Raw genomic sequence first — 8,225 nt, 5'->3', positions numbered from 1 at the left:
AGCATGTGTGTGTGTGTGTGTGTGTGTGTGTGTGTGTGTGTGTGTGTGTGTGTGTGTGTGTGTGTGTGTGTGTGTGTGTGTGTGTGTGTGTGTGTGTGTGTGTGTGTGTGTGTGTGTGTGTGTGTGTGTGTGTGTGTGTGTGTGTGTGTGTGTGTGAAGCAAGGACAGCCCACCAGCCAGCTCTAGGCTTGGAGTCATCCCACTGTAAATAACTGCCTCCTTCTTCATTATAATAGACCCGAAGCTCTCACTTTGTCAATATCCCAATTGGCACACTATTCCTCATTTTGACTAGGGCCAATAGGGTTCTGGTCAAAAGGAATAGGGAATAGGGTGGCATTTGGGGCATAGCCTGTCTGACTTCCCTGCTTACACAGCAACGCAGCGTGTAGAAATGGCACTTTCCTCCCCTCGTGGCTGTGAACGAGGGAGGGTGAGATAGAGGGATGAAAAGGAAGAGGGTGATGGAGGTGGTGGATGAATAATTGTTAACCCCTTGGTGCCCGGCTAGCTGTATAATATGCAGTGTCAGGAGAGTGAGCTGAGAATAGAAGTTCCATGCATGAATTAGCAATGTGTGTGTGAGTGTGTGTGTGTGTGTGTGTGTGTGTGTGTGTGTGTGTGTGTGTGTGTGTGTGTGTGTGTGTGTGTGTGAGAAGAGAGAGAGATTGGATGGGTTGCAAATGAGCTTAGTCAGAGCCTATATGCAGGTTTTGTGCTGTTGATGAAATGGATGACACACACACTTTTCAACAATATTGTTGCATGTCATATCTTGGCTAGACTACTGCAAGTGTACTACTGCAAGGGGTTATTTTATTACGTCTTCAATATATTTCCCCTGACTACAAACTCATGCACGTATGCTACTCATGCACACGCGCACACACACACACACACACACACACACACACACACACACACACACACACACACACACACACACACACACACACACACACACACACACGGTATGTCCCATCACACACCTATGATGCTGGTGCTATGGAAGCCAGCCTGTAGTGGTCCCGCAAAACAGGAAGATCTGAATTTTAAAAGCGTAATGTTAGTTCAGTATTTTGTCAAGTTCAGTATTTTGCAACTTGATGTTAGATAGTTCCTCCATAGACTGAGGGGACTCCAGGGTGAGGAACTATCTAACATCAAGTTGCAAAATACTGAACTTGGCCTTTAAGCATCACCATATTATTTTGAAATTGTTTCAAATAATGTGCTTTTTGACAGCTCCTGTATCCAAAGTGCATGGCTCAAATTTGACAAAAATTACAATTCAATTGTGTGATTGTGAATTTCTTTATGTGAAGGAGAGTCGGACCAAAATGCGGCGTGGCTATTTAGATCCATGTTTAATAAAACAAAGGAAACACGAATCAATACAAAAACAATAAACGTGACGTGAAAACCGAAACAGCCTAAACTGGTGCAAACTAACACAAGAACAGGAACAGGAACAATCACCCACGAAACACTCAAAGAATATGGCTGCCTAAATATGGTTCCCAATCAGAGACAACGATAAACACCTGCCTCTGATTGAGAACCACTTCAGACAGCCATAGACTGTCACAGCTTTCGTTGTGGGAAGGAGGAGCGGACCAAAATGCAGCGTGGTTGTTATTAATTTTATTTTAATAAAGAAACTATACACGATAAACTAACAAAATAACAAACGTGCGAAAACCGAAAACAGCCCTATCTGGTGCAAAACACAGAGAGAGGAACAATCACCCACAAACACACAGTGAAACCCAGGCTAACTAAATATGGTTCCCAATCAGAGACAATGACTAACACCTGCCCCTGATTGAGAACCATATCAGGCCAAACACAGAAATAGACAAACAAGACATCCAACATAGAATGCCCACTCAGATCACACCCTGACCAACCAAAACACAGAAACATACAAAGTAAACTATGGCCAGGGCGTGACATAGACTATGCTAGAAAACCCCACTAAGCCACAATCCCAATTCCTACGAAAAACCCCAAGACAAAACCCACCACATACCAAAACCCATGTCACACCCTGGCCTGACAATATAAAGAAAGAAAACACAAAATACTAAGACCAGAGTGTGACAGAATCCCCCCCCCAAGGTGCGGACTCCCGGCCGCACACCTAAACCCATAGGGGAGGGTCCGGGTGGGCGTCTGTCCATGGTGGCGGCTCCGGCTCCGGCGCGGGACGTGGACCCCACTCCAACAAAGTCATAGTCCATTTTCCTCGCATCCTTAGATAGGCGACGCTCGCCGCCGACCTTGGCCTAGTAGCCCTCAACAAGGGGCCCCACTGGACTGAGGGGCAAGCTCGGGACTGAGGGGCAGCTCGGGACTGAGGGGCAGCTCGGGACTGAGGGGCAGCTCGGGACTGAGGGGTAGCTCGGGACTGAGGGGTAGCTCAGGACTGAGGGGTAGCTCAGCACTGAGAGGAAGCTCAGCACTGAGAGGAAGCTCAGCACTGAGAGGAAGCTCAGGCAGGTAGTTGACTCTGGCAGATCCTGGCTGGCTGGCGGTTCTGGCAGATCCTGGCTGAATGGCGGATCTGGAAGAGTCTGGCTGACTGGCGGATCCTGGCTGACTGGCGGATCTGGAAGATCCTGGCTGACTGGCAGATCTGGAAGAGTCTGGCTGACTGGCGGATCTGGAAGATCCTGGCTGACTGGCGGCTCTGGAAGATCCTGGCCGACTGGCGGATCCTGGCAGACTGACGGCTCTGGCTGCTCCATGCTGACTGGCAGCTCTGGCTGCTCCATGCTGACTGGCGGCTCTGGCTGCTCCATGCTGACTGGCGGCTCTGGCTGCTCCATGTTGACTGGCGGCTCTGGCTGCTCCATGCTGACTGGCGGCTCTGGCTGCTCCATGCTGACTGACGGCTCTGGCTGCTCCATGCAGACTGGCAGCTCTGGCGGCTTCTTGCAGACTGGCAGCTCTGGCGGCTTCTTGCAGACTGGCAGCTCTGGCTGCTCCATGCAGACTGGCAGCTCTGGCAGCTCCTTGCAGACTGGCAGCTCCTTGCAGACTGGCAGCTCTGGCTGCTCCTTGCAGACTAGCAGCTCTGGCTGCTCCTTGCAGACTGGCAGCGCTGAACAGGCGGGAGACTCCGGCAGCGCTGTAGAGGAGGAAAGCTCTGGCAGCGCTAAACAGGCGGGAGACTCCGGGCAGCACTGGAGAGGAGGAAGGCTCTGGCAGCGCTGGAGAGGCGAGGCGCACTGTAGGCCTGATGCGTGGTGCTGGCACTGGTGGTACTGGGCCGAGGACACGCACAGGAAGCCTGGTGCGGGGAGCTGCCACCGGAGGGCTGGTGCGTGGAGGTGGTACTGGGTAGACCGGACCGTGCAGGCGCACTGGAGCTCTTGAGCACCGAGCCTGCCCAACCTTACCTGGTTGAATACTCCCGGTCGCCCTGCCAGTGCGGCAAAGTGGAATAGCCCGCACTGGGCTATGCAGGCGAACCGGGAACACCGTGCGCAAGGCTGGTGCCATGGCACTTGGCTCGACGCTCACTCTAGCCCGGCCGATACGCGGAGCTGGAATGTACCGCACCGGGCTATGCACCCGCACTGGGGACACCGTGCGCTCCACCGCATAACACGGTGCCTGCCCGGTCTCTCTCGCCCCCCGGTAAGCACAGGAAAGTGGCGCAGGTCTCCTACCTGGCTTCGCCACACTTCCTGTGTTTCTTCCCCCCAATACCTTTTTGGGGCTGACTCTCGGGCTTCCATCCGTGTCACCGAGCTACCTCCTCATACCAGCGCCTCTCCGCTTTCACCGCCTCCAGCTCTTCTTTGGGGCGGCGATATTCTCCAGGCTGTGCCCAGGGTCCTTCTCCGTCAAAGATCTCCTCCCAAGTCCATTTATCCAAATAGTGCACCCTCTCCCACTGCTGCTGCTCCTACTGTAGTTTTGGAAACGTCATAGTGTTTTCTTTCCAAAGCTGTCAATTATATGCATAGTCGAGCATCTTTTCGTGACAAAATATCTTGTTTAAAACAGGAACGTTTTTCATCCAACATTTTTAATAGCGCCCCCTAATGCATAACTGGCTGACTTGCCTAGTTAAGTATACTTTTTTTTAAACGTGCTAGTAACAGATGACATTCATATTCTGACCATCTCTAAAACTCACTTAGATAATACCACTGATGATAAAGTGGTAGCAATAAATTGTGATAACATTTACAGAAACTACAAAAATGCCAATGGGGGCGGTTTTGCGGAATACATTCAGAACCACATTCCTGTAAAGCTAAGAGAGGAACTCATGTTAAATACGTTTGTAATATGTGACCGACCACCTCAATTCAGTCTTATGTAGCAACATTTGAAATAGTTTTTTACATTGGATAAAAGAAGAGACTCAGATTGTATATCATTCACTGCAGTTGAGGAACACATGGGAAAGTAATTATGCTTTGAAAGTTGATAAACTTGTAACCCCACTTTTTAGAAAATGGCCCTTGAATATTTTGGTACACCTACTGAAAAGCTCTTCTTTGTCTACACCCATTCATTTTCGTTCACATCGTCTTAAGCCCCACCCATATCTTTAAGTATTCACATGTGAGGTAATGTGCACAGTGGTGTAAAGTACTTAAGTAAAAATACTTTCATGTACTACTTAAGTCATTTTTGGGGGGTATCTGTACTTTACTATTTATATTTTTGACAAATGTTACGTTTACTCCTCTACATTCCAGAAAAAAAGTAATATACTTTCTACTTCATACATTTTTGCTGACACCAAAAGTACCAGTTACATTTTGAATGCTTAGCAGGACAGGAACATTGTCTAATTCATACACTTAAAGAGACAATCCATTGTCATACCTACTGCATCTGATCTGGCTGAGTCACTAAACACAAATGCTTTGTTTGTAAATTATGTCTGCGTGTGGGAGTGTGCCCTTGGAACTCCGTAAAAAAAAGATAAAAAAAAAATTGTTCCGTCTGGTTTGCTTAATATAAGGAATTTGTAATGATTTATACTTTTAATGCTTAAGTATATTTTAGCAATTACATTTACTTTTGATACTTAAGTATATTTAAAATCAAATACTTTTTTACTTTTACTCACATAGGATTTTACTGGGTGATTTTCACTTTAACTTGAGTTATTTTCTATTAAGGTATATTTACTTTTACTCTGTATTACTCATGTAACAATTGGGTACCTTTCCACCACTGCATGTGCTAAGTCTTGAGTACGGTAGTGTACAACCAGTTTTCAAGACTAAAGACTGGTTTATACTACTTCTATCGACATGCCTATATAAAGTTGTCGCAGTGACATCATGAACATTCTATTGTCGTCCGACATTAAACTTGTTGCCGTTATGAAAAAGTATTAAAAAAAACACAGGCTGCATGACATCAGCAGCCTGGGGGTCCAAAATAGCAGAACTGGTGCATTTCAACACCAATAAACCCAGCCGTTTAAAAATGAATTCAGTATATGTTAATCTAGCAAACCAGGCAACTAAAAGCAACTTTATAAACAATATTTTTGATTTCTTTCTAGATTGTATGAACGGTGTAAACGGTAAAGGGAAATGGTTTCTTGCATAGTGGAGTCTTTTGTTTCGACATGTATATAGCTAGCTAGCTAGCTATCAGTCAACCTACCGTGGTGAAATCATCAACATGAATTTACCATATCTTTACTAATGCTGTATAAATTTGCTTTAAAGCAGTATCCAAATCCATCGGATTTAGTGATCACAAATAGTAGCCATTTCTAGGAAAATCAAGGTGTATAGGTCATACAAGAAGTTTTGTAGTGATTCCTATGTTGATGATGTAAATCATATTTTCTGGTCTGTAGTGCGTAATGAGGAACAACCAGACGCTGCACTTGACACATTTATGAAATTGCTTATTCCAGTTACTAATAAGCATGCACCAATGAAGAAAATGACTGTTAAAACTGTTCACCTTGGAGTAAAATTGTATGGTTGAGAGGGATGAGCCAAAAGGAATACTTTAAAAAGAGCTGCAGTTAGTTTCAGAATGGGTGGCAAGGAATTACTTAGTCCTAAATATTTACATAACCCTAAAACCCTAAACCTCAACTAAGTCTTCTTGTAATGAATCATATGGAAATTTAGCAAGTGACTAAACTGCTTAGAGTAACCCTGGATTGTAAACTGTCATGGTCAAAACATGTTGATACTACAGTAGCTAAGATGGGGAGAAGTTTGTCCATAATAAAGCACTGCTCTGCCTTCTTAAGAACACTATCAACATGGCAGGTCCTATGGGCCCTAGTTTTGCCGCACCTGGACTACTGTCCAGTTGTGTGGACAGGTGACACTAACAGGGACTTAGGAAAATTACAATTGTCTCAGAACAGGGCAGCACGGCTAGCCCATATGTGTACAGGGAGAGCTAACATTAATAATATGTATGTCAATCTCTCATGGCTCAGAGTGGAAGAGAGATTGTTATCATCAATACTTATTTTTGTAAGAAGTGTTGATAAGCTGAATGTACCGAGCTGTCTGTTTAAACTACCATCACACAGCTCAGACACCCATGCATACCCCAAAATACATGCGGACTGTACTACATACAGCCAGGTAACTGATACAAGTAGAACAATCAGATAAAAAACAGATAAAAATACACCTTACGGAACAACGGGGACTGTGAAAAAACACACACACAGGTACAGACACGCATACGCATACACACGGTAGCACATGCACTCTACAGACACGTGCAATGTAATATTGTTGTATATGGTGTATTAATGTTATATGATGTGCTGTTTTATATTTTGTTTAATGTGTCATGTAAGTGCCTTAACCTGTTGAAACTCCCCATCCCGGATCCGGGATGGTGACTAAAGCCTCAGGCTCATTAGCATAACGCAACGTTAACGATTTCTGAAAATCGCAAATAAAATGAAAATAATGCACCTGCTCTCAAGCTTAGCCTTTTCTTAACAACACTGTCATCTCAGATTTTCAAAATATGCTTTTGAACCATAGAAATTGACTAATTTGTGTAAGAGTATGCTAAGCCAGCTTAGCATTTTGAGTAGCATTTAGCACGCAACATTTTCACAAAAACCAGATAACCAAATAAATAAAATCATTTACCTTTGAAGAGCTTCGGATGTTTTCAATGAGGAGACTCTCAGTTACATACCAAATGCGCAGTTTTTCCTGAAAGCGTCTGTGTGTAGGAGAAATCGTTCCGTTTTGTACATCGCATTTGGCTACCGAAACGAACTGAAAATTCAGTCACCTACAACGTCAAACTTTTTCCGAATTAACTCCATAATATCGACCGAAACATGGCAAACGTTGTTTGGAATCAATCCTCAAGGTGTTTTTTCACTTATCTCTTCATTGATATATCGTTCGTGGAAGCTTGCATTCTTCTCTAAATTCCATGGAAAAATACTTGCAGCTGACTTTTGCACACCAATTTCAGCGCAGGACACCGGGCGGACACCTGGTAAATGTGGTCTCTTATGGTCAATCATCCAATGATATGCCTACAAATACGTCACAATGCTGCAGACACCTTGGGGAAACGACAGAAAGGGCAGACTTACTCCTCTCGCATTCACAGCCATATAAGGAGACAATGGAAAACAGAGCCTCAAAAATCCTGCTCATTTCCTGGATGCCGTCTCATCTTGGTTTTGCCTGAAGCTCACGTTCTAGGGCACGCACAGAAAATATCTTTGTAGTTCTGGACACGTCAGTGTTTTCTTTCGAAAGCTATCAATTATATGCATAGTCGAGCATCTTTTTGTGACAAAATATCTTGTTTAAAACGGGAACGTTTTTCATCCAAAAATGAAATAGCGCCCCCATAGCATCAAGAGGTTAATGTGTTTGGGAACCAGGAAGAGTAGCTGCTGCATTGGCCGCATCTAATGGGCATCCCTAATAAATAAATACAAAATATGTGCTTGTGTCCCAAATGATACCATATTCCCTTTTTAGTGCACTACCTTGACCAGGGCCCATTTTTGGGATGTAGCCTAAATCATTGGAGAACATTCTTTCATAAGCACTGTGTGTTAGTAAGTTATATGCTGAGGGTACACTCCAGAAAATGCTGGCCCTGGGTAGATATTGAACAGAGCACACAATGGGTTATTTTAACCAAGCCAGTTGGTTTGTGTTAATAACCCAACATATTTGGTTGTTTGTATTACCCAAAAATGTGTTAAGTTAGCTATCAGC

Source organism: Oncorhynchus masou, chromosome 2, assembly GCF_036934945.1.
Source record: "Oncorhynchus masou masou isolate Uvic2021 chromosome 2, UVic_Omas_1.1, whole genome shotgun sequence".
Taxonomy (NCBI): domain Eukaryota; kingdom Metazoa; phylum Chordata; class Actinopteri; order Salmoniformes; family Salmonidae; genus Oncorhynchus; species Oncorhynchus masou.
The sequence above is the reverse complement of the archived record's forward strand: the minus strand, read 5'-3'. Positions refer to the sequence as shown.